Source organism: Aotus nancymaae, unplaced genomic scaffold, assembly GCF_030222135.1.
Source record: "Aotus nancymaae isolate 86718 unplaced genomic scaffold, 86718_ANA_hifiasm-v0.15.2.pri h1tg000103l, whole genome shotgun sequence".
NCBI classification, from domain to species: Eukaryota; Metazoa; Chordata; class Mammalia; order Primates; family Aotidae; genus Aotus; species Aotus nancymaae.
In genome coordinates this window covers 5,482,273-5,497,441 of record NW_026988518.1, presented here as the reverse complement: position 1 = coordinate 5,497,441, position 15,169 = coordinate 5,482,273, and the positions used below count along the sequence as shown (strand labels likewise).

General features: G+C 38.9%; 1 long non-coding RNA gene across 1 annotated transcript; it reads left to right on the top strand.

Moving 5' to 3' along the window:
* The first annotated feature begins 920 nt into the window (after positions 1 to 920).
* On the top strand, positions 921 to 14,466 carry LOC105721423 (uncharacterized). The gene is made up of 4 exons (XR_001108333.2): positions 921 to 1,012; positions 1,112 to 1,236; positions 11,936 to 12,010; positions 13,899 to 14,466. It is a non-coding gene; the product is annotated as an uncharacterized LOC105721423 (long non-coding RNA).
* Positions 14,467 to 15,169: the final 703 nt, after the last annotated feature.

The window sequence follows — 15,169 nt, the reverse complement described above, 5'->3', positions numbered from 1 at the left end:
TGCTTTATAGTGGACAGCTCTGAGGGCTGGCATGGAGCTTGGAGAGGGAATGAAAAGGAAGAAGGGAGCCGATGGGAAGTCCACAAGGACTTTTGTTGAATGGTGGGGAGGGGGCAAGGCAGAAAGCAACTTACGATTATGTCACGATTCCACCCAGAGGCGGCCCAGCCTTTGAAAGTTGCCTTGCCCAGAGTGAGAAAGATTTAAATCACACATACACACAAACACACACAAACACACACACACACACACACACAATACTCCCAAGCCCCTCCCCCACCCACACACATTTTCCAACCATTTCTTAATTAAGGGAATGCTAACATTTCTTTGAAGTACAATTCTTAAAATGATATTTGGAGACCACATTCTTTAACTTGTGAGAATATACCTCCAATATCTTAATTAAACTGAGATTTAAAAAACACTTTCTCTAATTGTGACTAATTGCTTGCCATTGTAATTTAATGTCATTGATTAAAATGTACGCCAACTTGCAGCATTAATAACCTCATTGCTATGCCTGTTCTGCCAAAATCCTTTTCCTAGTATTTCTTACATTACCACACATCTGAAAAAGTTTCCACTGAGCTCGTCCCCTCCGAAGACTTCCTGGGGTGGCCTTGGGCTCTACATAGGGGATCTCCTCACAGGTGGGGAAGGGGGAAGTGCCCTTCATCTGTGGTGTATCAGCAGTGTGGGCTGCTGCTATCAAGTGTTGAAAAGAATGTGAGACAGAAAGAGATAATGTTTGAAATGGAAAAAAAGTGATCACATATTGCCAGTTTTGCTTGCCAGCTGTCATGAACTGATAATGAATTAGCAAAAGGCCAAACTTACATGCACGCGGTTGTCCTGAGCAATAACACATGTCTTTAGATACCATCCATGGCTTACAAGCCAAAGCTTTGTGAAGTCTTTGCCCTGTGATGAGGCTATCTTCCCGACGGGGTAGGAGGAAATGATTCCTTGCACTCTAGCTGGATGTAGTGGCTTATACTCTGGCCAGGAGGTCAGGAAACTGTCACAGAACCAACTCTGCTTATTATTCACTGTGTGCTTTGGCCAAGTCTCCTAACTCACTGGAGTCTGTATTTCTTTATCTCTGAAGTGACAGCAACACTCAACACACGTTGACTGAGGACAGACTGCGTGCTAGGCTGAACTATGTGTGAGTGAACATACAGTCATCACTTCCACGGAGTGGAGCAGTGGATAGAAGACTAAGTACCGCATGTGAGTGACTCCAAATATCCTAGCATCCCCATTTGCTAAATGAGCTCTTCAGATTTTCACTTTTATATTTTTTTATATTAAAATATATCAGGATGTTAATGAAATAGACAAATGTCTGTGCATAATAATGTATTATTTTAATTACTTAAATGTAAAATCACATGCTATTCATTAATTTGTAAATATTGATTAAGACGTTGAGTTTAAATTATATATTTAAAAATTACGGCCAGGTGTGGTGGCTCACTCCTGTAATCCTAGCACTTTGAGAGGCTGAGGTGGGTGAATCACCTGAGGTCAGGAGTTCGAGACCAGCCTGGGCAACATGGTGAAACCCCATCTCTACTAAAAATATATTTTTTCAAATTTGCCAGGCATGGTGGTGGGTGCTTGTAATCCCAGCTACTCAGGAGGCCGAAGCAGGAGAATTGCTTGAACCCAGGAGACAGAGGTTGCAGTGAGCTGACACGGTGCCACTGCACTCCAGCCTGAGTGACAGAGTGAGACTCTGTCTCAAAAAAAAAAATCACATCATGTTTATAATGCAGAAATACTGCCTTTACCCACTCACAATGCAATACTTTTAATCAAATTCTTCCAGTTCATTTTTGGCATCAGGGTTTTGACCTTTCCTAGGGCCAGTCTTCAAGCCCATTTTTCAGAGCACAGCATCTTCATATCCATCTAGATGGCTTGAGATTCAGCCTTTTTGAATCTAAATATGATGTAGTCATTGAAAATCGTACCTCACGCCATGACAGTCCTTTCCCTATTTGTGATTTCATAAGATAACCATGTATCCTTAAAGCATGGTATATTAGTAATGTTGACTTTTAACATGATCTTCATATGGTTTATTTACTGTGACCTCCAACACTCAACAATTGAGAGGTCAGATCCTCAGGAGTAATTGCCAAACATGTGTCAGATTTCTTTGCCACTTTTTTTCCTGATTGCTAGTAGTCTTCCATAAGATCCTATATTAGCTTTACTTTAGATGGCTTAAAACTAACATATGTTCATCAAAAAGAAGGTTGCTGTCCAAAATAAAGTGATTGAATTCTTCGTGTTCTGTAAAGACTCTAATACAAGATGACTCCAACAGATAATTTTGAGGAAAAAAGGCATGATTATATGTGATAGCTATAATAAAGGCTAGACGGTATTAATAGCTCCAATGAAAAGTGTTTAGACTTAAGAGAGGGTATAGACTAGCTATATGACTAATCACTGAGTTGTTCATGTTTCTCAACCTCTTTATCTAGAAAATAAGACCAATCAACAATACCTCAAACTGCTGCTGGGAGGAGTAAATGAGGTTATAAATTCTAGCATAGCACCTGGTTCCAAGGTATACTTAGGGTGAGGGCCATCATTCCCTGAGTTCTTCCAGCTCTGCTCCCACTCGTAACTTTATGGGGCAAATTAAAGGAAAAGAAACATAGGAACATGGGCAAGACAAGACAGGAACAAAGAATCTCTGCCCTTTGTTCAGCTTAGGCAGATGAGAGTTTTTCCAAAGGTGCCTTACCAAGAACCAAAGGAAAACTAAGAACTTAAGACGCAAAGACCGGTTACAGAGCCCCTCCCCAGATCTCAGCGTGACTGTTCCTCTCTGTATTCTTCAGTCCTGTGACATTTTCCTCTCCTAGTTTCACTTGTACGTGCAGCCACTACAGAATGCTGGGGCGAGGTGAGAGGAGGATATTTGTACAGCAATAGAAAACCACTGGGATTTGGAGGGCAAACTGAGTTTAATCAGCCTCTGCCTTTCACTGGCTTTAAGATTTTGAAAATGTCCATTCGCTTCTCCAACTCTCAGTTTCTTCATCCTCATGTAAACCAAAAAGTATCTGAGATACGTCTTAATCCATTTAGTAGTTTATTTCGTCAAGGTTAAGGACATTTGCAGAAGAAATAAAGGCAGAGTCACAGAAACAGGAGAAAGGCCTGTGCCTTTGTCCAAAGATGATTTTGAGGGCTTCAATATTTGAAGGGGAAAAGTGGGCTGGAGGAGAAAGAGAGAGGGTATGGTAATCCACAGGTTTCCGGGGAAAAGGAACTGGTAGGGGAACAGTCAATTATGTAGTTGTTTTGTGCTCAGTAAATTGGCACTTTGCATAAGATAAGGCTAACACAGAGTAACTACCTGTGGAGATATCTTAGCTGTCTGCTTAGAAATAAAAGGAAAGTCAGCTTCTTGCATGACTCAGCTTTCAGCTTAATTTTTTTTCCTTTGGCACAGTGAATTGAGGTCTCAAGTTTTTATTTTCCTTTCACTTCTCTCCACCCTTTTCTTTTTAAAAAACTTTCAAAGACAGTATTTTAGAAGAAAGTGAGTCTCTGGTCTTGGGTTTTATCTGATCTCTCATGGCAAGGACAATTTATTCCTAGATGGATAGGTCCCAAGTTGTTAGGCAAACTCACCTTTAGTAAGTTATGAAGTCTCACATCCCACAAAAGACCAAAAAAAAAAAAAAAAAAAAAAATAGGAGAGGGCCGGGCATGGTAGCTCACACCTGTAATCCCAGCACTTTGGGAAGCAAAGGCAGGCGGATCACCTGAGGTCAGGAGTTCAAGACCAGCCTTGCCAAGATGGTGACACCCCATCTCTACTAAGAATACAAAATATTAGCTTGGCGTGGTGGGGGGGCGTATGTTATCCCAGCTACTCGGGAGGCTGAGGCAGGAGAATCGCTTGAACCAGGGAGGGGAAGGTTGCAGTGAGCCGAGATTGTGCCACCGCACTCCAGCCTGAGCAACAAGAATGAAACTCCGTCTCAAAAACACAACAACAACAACAACAACAACAAATAAACATAGGCGAGGGAACAGAGAAAGAAAACAGCAGGAGAACAATCCTGGAAAACTGATACAGGCCGTATTACTCCGAAGTCCATATATCAGTAGGCAGGTATGAATGTGGTTTAAGTATATAAATAGGATGCTGTTATTTTCTTCCAAAGTTTAAGTTGTCTAGCTTCAGTTTATATGGCATTAAAAAAAGCACAGCTTAATTTTTTGTGATTTTCAAATCAGGGAAAACGGGGAAAGAAAGGAAAAAATTGAAAACATTATTTTGGAGACTTGAAGCCAGGAAAAGTTTTAGAATCAGTCCAAATTATAGAAAATAATAAAAATTAAGAAGTGTTAGGCAACGTTAGAATCTAATAACAGGTGTACACAGTTTATTTGGAAACATAACTTTTCTCTCTCCAATTCCCCAATTTTACTAAAGACAAAATCATAGTAAGACCAATTTATTTGTAAAATAAGTTTCAGTTCTAGTCTACCTGGTTTAATTATTTGCATAAATTACAGCAAGAATAATCACTTGCCACATAGTCTCTCTCTCTTTTTTTAAATTGGGTTTGCTGAAACCTTTTTCATAAGGAGTCTAAGATTAGACCTTCTTAAAAGCCTTGAGCCCAGCCTGCAGATACCTGTGTGAATTGGGTGAATTCCTCTCTTTTTGAGGTCCCAAGAAAACTTGGGGTTCCTAGGCCTGACAAAAAAGTGATATTCTTTACTTACCACAGGTCGGGACCCTGTAAAGGACAATGTATAAAGCCAGTTTTTCCAAGGGGCTTTTATCAGCTCTGTAGGTCAGCCCTCCTTTTCTCAAGGCAATCTGAAAATGCCATTTCGGTCAAAGCCTTGGTAGAACAATCAGTGTCTCCAATTATGCCCTCTTATAAAAGAAAACAGATCCTTATTGAACTTATGCAAATAATTATATTGTCATAAATTAAGAATACTCACAAAATAGTTTCCAAATTTTGGAGAAATTAGGTTGAGAGAAAGGATATGTTTTAAATTTTGCTTGTAAGAACATACTTTACTCAATTGTTAAAAGCTACAAATAGCTTAAAGAGAAAGTTTTCTTGACTTTGAAAAAAAAACTAAAAAGAATCAGCAAATGTTTTAAACAAAAAGTCATAAAAGATTATTTCAATCTTCAGTTAGTTCAGTCCATTCAATTAACTCCTGTTCTGCTCAATATTGGATCAACAATCCTTATGAATATATCAGACCTCCCTGAGAATCCTGCAAGTTTTTTTCTATTCTAATGGCACAATCTCTAAATTTACCAGAAACCTATATTTAAGAGTACTCCTTAGAGTTCTATAGCTGATTATAAACTGCCCTATAAAAGGATCAAAGTAAAACAATTATAGATGACAAAAATCTTAGAATAGTCATGGTTAAAGACACAATTGACAAAATATTGTTTACTTCTGTGGCATACAAAAGTTTTAGATAATAATCACAATTGCTACTACTGATAACATATACTGAGATATATCAGAATCACAAGATTCTTACATAATTTTGAAACAAACACTAATAGCACATAATCTAAAGATGATTAAATGCCATTTTATATTTGACAAAGCTTCCTTTATTATCATATTGTACCAAAAAAACAAATATTATTTTTTTGGACGTCATGAGACCTAATAGCAAAACATTAATGAGGTCAAAAGGACTGAATTTAGAATATGATTTTGGAAAGTTTGTCAAATATCTAAAGTTTAAAACGCTTGATATCACAAAATAGGATCACAGGTCATTGTAAAATCAGTCATTCATTTAGCCAAAGGGATAACTCAAAGATTTCAACAAAAAGCAAAAACCTTTATTCTTTGGGAGAGGAGACTTACTTTCCCAAACAATAAGCCCTGATAAAGACAGTATGAGGCCAATTAAATTTGTCTCTCAAATCCTATAAACAAATCTGTTAATTTTTTTTTCTCAAGATGGAGTCTCACTCTGTCACTCAGTTTGGAGTGCAATGGTGTGATCTTGGCTCACTGCAACCTCCACCTCCTGGGTTCCAGTGATTTTCCTGCCTTAGCCTCCTTAGTAGCTGGGATTACAGGTGCACACCATCACACCCAGCTAATTTTCTGTATTTTTAGTAGAGACAAGGTTTCACCATGTTGGTCAGGCTGGTCTCAAACTCCTGACCTCACAATCTGCCCATCTTAGCCTCCCAAAGTGCTGGGATTACAGACGTGAGCCACGGCATCCAGCAAATCTATTAAATTTTAATCACTTGACTGTAACATAAAATTTCTATAAATCTTTTTATAACATTTTATGATTTTTTAAAGAGTTAGTTAATGCTCCAAGAAACTCTTGTTAATCTGACACAGGGGCCCAGATGCTAGTCTTGCATCCATGTGACTTTGATATTAATGTTTAATTCATAGAAAAACTTTAAACTAATTTTAATCTCTCAAAATAAGCCCCACAATCTCATGTGCCTATCCCTTCTGTGGTAGTCCCTGGGCCTAGAAGGGTTAAATAGTTTTAATTTCTGGCTATGTAAATAATGAATGGTTTATTTTGATTATATCTTCTCCTGGGTTAGCAAATGAGGCTTTAACTGCTGTCAGTGTTTAAGATTTAACAGGATTTGGAGTCCTTTCTAGATCCAGGAGTAAAAGCCTTGTAACTTAACAGAACAGTACTTCAAAAGGAATACAAAAAGTTGCATGGATGCAATAATCTTAATGTTTTTAAATCTCAGTTTTCCTAGGACTTGCATTAGTTAGACATAGGAATATTATGTCCTGGGTCATAAGGGAAAGTTTTCAATTTTATAGAAGAATTTAAAGCCAAGAGCACAAAATGTTATATTGGAAGAAAATCTTTCCTTTAAACCATTCAGATAAAACATTTTTAGTATCAGGAAGTTAGAATCTGAGGGAAAAAAATGTCAGGAGCTGATGAAAACCTTCAAGAAGACTGTTACTATCTCAGGCCTTCTCAAAGGGAAGAGAAAGCTGAAAACAGTGACATGCAATAAAAGTTGAACTTTTGGGTTAAAAAAATTAAAATTTCTTACAATTTTATTAAGATTAAATCAATACCTTAAGATAAATTTGTTTTTACAACCAACTCTTTAGTGTATTAGTGTATTTTTAAATAAAAGTCCAACCTCTAGCAAGAATATTATTAATAATTTCCTTTTAATTATAGCCAATTTGATCACATAAATATTTTTCATAAATTCTCTTTTTACCACCCTTCTTCCAACTTGCACAAACCATTTATAACATGCGTAGACTTCCTGTCTTATCCTAAATATCCCTCTTTCTTAAATAACTAGTTATTTTATTTTAGTACAAAAAATTTACCATACAAGATCCCTTCTCGTATAAAATTATTTTCCTTTTAATCTTTCTTACCCAAAATATCTCTTTATAACTTTCTTTACATCTCTCTTATTTACTGGTTCCTTTTAGCTTGTTTTATAAACAACCTTTATATGACCTTTGAATTAGACAAAATTGTTTCCTTTTAATGAGAACACATAGTTTTTTAGAAAAATGATTTTCTATAATATAATTGTTATTTAAAAAACTGGAAATGACCCAGGCATTTAATGAATACATATTATTTAATTTAACTTTAGGTTCTAAATTATATGACGTTTATTTACGAACATTTATTCTAACACTTGCCAAATTAATTTTTTAAATGGTTGATCTAGATTACTTATGAAAACTGTGATGGTCATCATTTAGACATATTTCCCTGTTAACAATTTTTATGTCTTGTGAATTTCAGGTGTTTACTTAAGTAAGACTATTAAGGTTAAATAAATGTTTTGGGTTTTTTTGTCAATAACTCAGGATTTAGCTATTTTCATTAAACCAACAATATTAAATGCCTTATTTATCAAAAAATTACACAAAGATAATTCTCTTTTGGGCTGCGTTTATAGCTTTACAACCCTCATGCCAAACCTTGATAACTTATAATGTTTAAGAGAAAAAATATAGAACCACTTGACCAATAAATCTAAACAATAATGTATGTTTGGCAATTCTGAAGATTTTTCTAATTTTATTTTACCAATACTTTTAAAGCCAGTTTATTAAAAATCTGTTCAAGTCACATTAACTTGAAAAGCAATTGGGCTTGTTTACTGAATTTGTGAGTTCTCATTTATTTTTAAACCAGTTTGGTACCTTGTGGCCACACATATAACAATACACATGTAGGTACACATAAACACACCTAAGCACACACACACTCATACAAGTAAAGATCCTATAGCTTTTACTTCAGAACTCTAGCCACGCAATACCAATACAAACTTAACAAATTTACAAAAAAAGAGTTGAATGTGAACAGTGGTTTTTCTTTCAACATCAGTAGAAAGATCCTCTGAACTAGAAAAAATTCTACATTTTCTTAAGCAAAACCCACATCCTCATGTTTTTATAAACTTCACCAAAAACACGTCATACTGTCCTACTAATCTAACTTTTAGTAACTCTAATTCCCAGTTTAAAAAAAAAAAACCTAAGATTACTTAATTTAACTTAACATGACTTTAAGATTTTAAATTGTTGGAGAGAATTTCGAGACTAAATTTACCAAATTAATCTTACCAAAGATTACTAAAGTCATGTGAACTGAAAAGCCTCTGAGCTAGCTTCTATTAGGGTGATGAACAGTTACTTCTCTTTAAGCCAATTAATTAGAGCTCTTTTACATAATTGATAGTGGAATGTTATTTCCACATGAGACATATGAACATGTAGAAATAATAGACACCAAAACAGAGGCAGCTCTTATAGATTTAAATTTTATTTGCCTGTTTTCAAAAATTTCCTCTTCTCTACTTTAAACAACTAATCTCACGATTATCCCATCTACGTCCTAAACAATTGTTAATGAGGCAACTGTAAATTTGTATCCCAAAGACATGACTTAGGTGAAACAAGGTAGAAAATGTACATTTCAAAGGCACAGACTTAGATCTAAACAAAGGCAGTGTCTATATGTGAACTTTAAGCCATTGTTTTCCTCCTAAAGTTCTTAGTGGTTTAGGTTCAGGGACCCAGAAGCTCTTAGTAAGTGGAGATTTCTTTTAAAGATGTAAATTTCCTTTGCAAAGAATTTTTTAAAAGTGTCTCAGTTATATAGGTGTTATTTTCAATTTAGCCTGATTAGATTACTAGCTTTGTGGTAGAACCCTTTAAGGAACAGGGCCAAGAAAGCATGTGCAATGCTCTTAATTTAAATGTCCAAAGAAAGAAGTAGCCCCTTGTAGTAATGACCATTTCCTGTAAACTGTCCTCAGTCATCCCTAAGATTGTGGCTCTCTGCCATCATTCCACACCAAGGCCAAATTCTCTCACAGTACAAGGTAATCTCTGGTACACCCACCAAAGCCAAAGACATCAGGTAATGCAATACAAGAAAGTAGAGCTTTAGACCTGAGAAAAATCTGCCCATGATTTTTGAAACTCCATAAAGCAGGACACCCCCCAAAAGAGTGAGTGGTACCTTTATTCTGAGTTCTTAAGGGGTCTGAGTGATTAGAAGCCTTCTCTAAGTTTTGTTTTGTTTTGTTTTATTATTTGCTTGGTACCAAAGATGGCAAAAGGGGAAGAAGGAATAGAATGGAAAAAAGGTAAACAAAAGAACAATCTTTTAAGAAAGGAAGTAAACAGAGAAAGTGTTAGAGTAGGTAGTTAGGCAGACATAAGCAGGGCAGGACAGTGCCCCACCCCACAACCAGGACTGTCAGGAGACCATCAGGTGATGGTCAGGTAGTTTTTAAACTGTCTCTCTCAAATAACTGGTTGCAGCCAGCACCAGGGAAAGGCAGTCTCCCAATAGATAGAAAACAGCTGAAGCTGGTGATCAGCCACTTCCCGATAAGATCTCAGAGCTGGGAAGTGAACTCAAGCATGCACGTGCTAAGAGGCAAAATGGCAGAGTTTAACTGATACATGACCTTCCTCTAGGAACCCTCAACTGTTAAGGGAACAACACCTCAAGTGAGCAGGCGCACCACGTCAGTAAATACACTGTGCATGTGGCCTCTCCCAAGTGCTGGCAGGCCACTGTGCAGGCAGATAGCCCTTCCCAAAGGAAGAATCAGGGCAGAAGGGACGCAAGACCCCAGAGGCATGCCAACACAAAAAACCCCGAGTTTACACTGGGATCTCTCAAGTCATCCCCCTGGCTCTCTTCCAAGTGTACTTTACTTTTTTTCATTCCTGGTCTAATACTTTTTTTTTTTTTTGTATTATGTATTATTTGTGAAGATAGTTTATCAATTAATATACTTTTTTTTTTTTTTTTTTTTTTTTTTTGAGACAGAGTCTTGCTCTGCCCCTAGTCGCCAGGCTGGAGTGCAGTGGTGCAATCTAGGCTCACTGCAACCTCCGCCTCCTGGGTTCGGGTTCAAGCAATTCTCCTGCTTCAGCCTCCCAAGTAGCTGGGACTACAGGTGCGTGCCACCACGCCCAGCTAATTTTTGTATTTTTTAGTAGAGACGGGGTTTCACCATGTTGGCCACGATGGTCTCGGTCTCTTGACCTCGTGATCTGCCCGTCTCGGCCTCCCAAAGTGCTGGGATTACAGGCGTGAGCCACCGCGCCCGGCCAGTCTAATACTTTTTAATACATTTTCACTCCCACTCTATAACTTGCTGTGGTCTCTCATTCTGCCTGATGCCCCTCAGACAAATTCTTTCCTCTGAGGAGGCAAGAATCGAGCTGCTGCAGACCCACGCAGATTTGTTGCTGCTAACGACACCAAGCGTATGTTGTTTCTTCTTTTTTGCAGCTTCGAGGAATTTTAGCCAATTCAAAAACATTGTTCCCCATAATTTGAAATTCTCATTTGCATTTGACCAAGTCAGGTAGAGTTGGTCAAATCCAATGAGAGAAAGACTAAAATAACAACAAAGAAACAAAACAACCACATTAAGCAACGCCTTACTGAGCACTTCAGTGGTAAGAGGAAATTAAGATCAGCTGGTTGTCAATCTTAACTCTTAGTCATTACACAGTATTTTCAAGACAAAACCCCAATTCAGCTACTAACCTAGGAATGGGGCCCAGGCTTTATACTGCTCTCTACCCGTTTAGAAGCAATAAAAAGCTCAAACTCACCTTCCCTGTTAGACGCAAGCTGAAACTCCAGAAAGGAGCTGCCTGCCCTCCATTGTCGTGGAAGCAGGAAAGCTCGCCTTTTTCATTGGAAGTGAGTAAAACTCCAGAAAAGTTGTACTGCAAAATAAACCTTAGATCTCAACCAAATTTGTGGTGATCAGGGAATCTCCGGAGCGAGCAGCTCCCAGACCTCAGAAAATTGTCCTGTCTTTCTCTGAGCAACAAAGATAGCCTAAGCTGGTACCAAGTACTGGTAGGAGATTTGTCAAAGGTCAGGGGCACCTCCTCTCAGAGTCCCTTCTGTTGGTCAGCAATTTGTAAGCCAAAAAGTATCTGAACAGGTCTCAATCAATTTATAAGTTTATTTTATCAAGGGCAAGGACATGCCCAGAAGAAATAAAGACAGAGTCACAGAAATTAGTCTGTGGTCTGTGCCTTTCTCCAAAGATTATTTTGAGGGCATTGATATTTAAAGGGAAAAAGTGGATTGGAGGGGAAAGAGGAAGGGCATGGTAATCCCTATGTCGCAAGAGAAAAGGAGCAGGTAGAGGGATAGTCAATTATGTATTCATCTTGAGCTCAATAAATCAGTACTTTGCATAAGATAAAGTGAACACAGAATAACTGCCTGTGGAAATATTTAACCTCTCATCTGTAGCCATCTGCTTAGAAACAAAAAGAAAGGCAACTTCTTGCATGACTCAGCTTTAACTTAATTTTTTTCCTTTGGCATAGTTAATTAAGGTCCTGAGTCTTTATTTTCCTTTCAGGCATATAATGGAGATAAGTATCTTGGAGAAATTTTGAAGATTCTCTCTGAAGATTAAATGGATCATGTATCCAAGGTATTCAACACAGAGCCTGTTTGGCCAGTCAACAACTGTTAGGTCCTTTCTATTCTCTTGTGTATTTCCTAGAGTGGGCAATGAATGGACAGGGGACAGGTGGTCCAATTCCCTTTTTCTAGAGTAGCTTAGCAAGATACTAGTCATAGCAATAACTCTGAACCACTCCATTCCCTTTTCTTACTAGTGAAGGTTAAAGTTTTATTTGAATTTTACTAAAAGAAAGGATGACTTTCAGAACTAGGGTTAGCTGCTTTGATTAGTATCTGATGTGGAAAGAGCACCCACCTCAGTTCAAGGTCATTCCTTGGTCTTTGGAAAAAATAAAGCAAGCACATGATTTCTCTCACCAGCACAGGGCAAACTTCCCCAAGCAGAGGAAGGATGAAGACCTTGTCCTTCACCTCAAGAGCCCTGCTACCCATGTTAACCTAAAAATAGGAGCATACAAACTGTGCATTACGGAAAAGCCCTCCCTTATTACTAGCAGCCTTAAAAAGCAAGTTTTGGGTCGGGCACAGTGGCTCATGCCTGTAATCCCAGCACTTTGGGAGGCCGAGGCGGGTGGATCACAAGGTCAGGAGTTCGAGATCAGCCTGGCCAAGATGTTGAAACCCCATCTCTACTAAAAATACAAAAATCAGCTGGGCATGGTGGCACACACCTGTAATCACAGCTACTCAGGAGGCTGAGGCAAGAGAATCACTTGAACCTGCGAGGCGGAGGTTGCAGTGAGCTGAGATTGCACCATTGCACTCCAGCCTGGGTGACAGAGTAAGACTCAAAAAAAAAAAAAAGGAAGTTTTGCCTAGGCAGGCATTTACCCTGTCTCTCATTCTACCCTTGGCTACCCTCCCCTTGCTCCTCAGACTCTCCTCCAGACCCCTCTTCCTGTGTGCTCATACCCAATCTTCTTAATGAAAGTGAGTAGTTACTTATAGATACCACACACTTCCTCATACACCATGAAAACAAAAGCTTTCCCTCCACACAGTTACCCTACCAAACCCCGCTACAACCTTTAACAGCCATAGCCCTTGCTGGTTCCCTTGGCATTTGGGTCCAAAGCCCCAGCCCCCCAGAACACTTTCTCACCTTTTCAGTTTACACTTCCATTTCTATCTAAGCCAACGACTTCTTTTCCTCTGTGGTTCTTCTTACATCTGCCTTCCTACCAACTGGACAGGCACTTGTACCCGAGTTTTCCTTACTCCCAAAATTCAGTTTTCCAACAGAGACAAAACCTCCCTGTTCCCCTTGTGGTCCTGATACGACACAAGCGGGTCATTCCATTGATCCCCTTACTTGTAGGGTTAAGAATTACCACTCCACTTGGCACAGGCATAGCAGGCCTTACCACTTCAATCATCACCTTCTGTAGCCTCTAATAATTTCTCTGCTAGCATTGCAGAATTAACTCAATCACTATGTCTTCTTCAAGCTCAAGTAAATTCCCCAGCTGCAATTGTCCTCCAAAATTGCAGAGGTCTTGATTTACTGACTGCTGAAAAAGAGGTCTTTGCCTATTCCTAAATGAAGAATGTTGTTTTTTATGTAAACCAGTTTGGCTTCATATATGATGCCATCAATAGATAAAAGACAGAGCCCAAAAGCTCACTAATCAGGCAGATGGTTATTCTGGACCTGGCTGGACTGGCAGAACACTCTAACTGGGTGTAATGCTTTGTCCAATCCTTAGTCCTCTGATACATATCTTTTTCCTTCTCTTATTTGGACCTGTGTTTTCCAATTAATCTCTCAATTTCTATAAAATTGTATACAAGCGATAACCAATCAGTCAATATGACAAATGCTCCTTCTAACAGCCCCACAATATCACCTCTTGCCCTGAGATCTCCCAGCAGTCTAAATTCTTTCCCATTTTTAGGTTTCTGTGCTGCCCCCAGTCCTGCTAGAAGAAGCCTTGAGAAACATCACCCCATCACTCCTACGTGCCAGACTTCCTAATATTCCACTGCCCCCCACTCTTCATTTCTTTTTCCTTTATATTACTAATATAAAAAGACAGGAATGTAAGGTCTTTTAGGCCAACTGACTGCACCATGGACTGCATGGTAACCTCTGTGACCTGCACGTACACCTCCAGATGAGTTCCTCGAACTAGAAAGTCTGAAGTAACTGGAAAACCACAAAAGGGTAAGAATGACCAACCCCTGTGGTGCCTAATTAACTTTGAGACATTCTTCTATTGTTCCTTATTCCCACCTCAACTGATAAGGCAACTGGACTTTGTAATCGACCTTGCTCAACTGATAGGTCAACTTCCTGACTCCAGACCCTACGACCCCCTCCCAGCTTGCAAAAACCTCCCTGAACTGTAACTTCTGTAACTTTCCACTGCCTACCCCAAACCTTTAAAACCAACTCCTATCCCACCACCCTCCGCTGACTCTTTTCAGACTCAGCCCTCTCGCACCTGGGTGAATAAACAGCCATGTTGCTCACACAAAGCCTGTTTAGGGGTCTCTTCATTCAGAGCATGTGTAACATCTTTGTTAAAGAAAAGACCTTGATAAACATCTGGGGTTAGAAGGCGAGATCCTGAATCATGAGTTAGCGGAAGACAGGCTCATTAGAAGATAATTAAACTTTTCTGAATTAGAAGTCAATGGGAACTTAGGGGTAGGAGAAAATGAAAGGATTAGTTGGGGGGTGATGGAGAAAGAAGAAAGATGGCAAGCCATGTGGCTGAGAGGCCAAAAAACTGCTAAGAACAAGGAGGTCTGCTTCAGATTCCAAAGTCTTTGCTCTGCTTGTGTATAACTACCTCCACAGCTTCTTCACCCCTTCGGGACAGTCTGCTTCACAGGCATTCACATTGAGTAGGAGTGGCTCTTTTAGTGGAAATCAAGTGAAAAGGCCAAGTCCCACATATGAGTTACTTTGATGTAAAACAAAGACAACAACTACAGACCGAAGAGCTGAGTCAGAAACTGAACTAATTCAGAGGAAGCAGAAACTCAAAGCCAAGGCTGACCACAGCAAGTCTCTTTAGAATTGGTGGATATCCTAGGGATGATTTATCTTGTCCACAGGCCTTTGAATTGATATTTGAGCCCATCTTTACACACCTTATAGGACGAGGTAGAATTCTCTGGGTGCCATGTATGTTTATCCCAGCATCTTTTGGATCTGCCT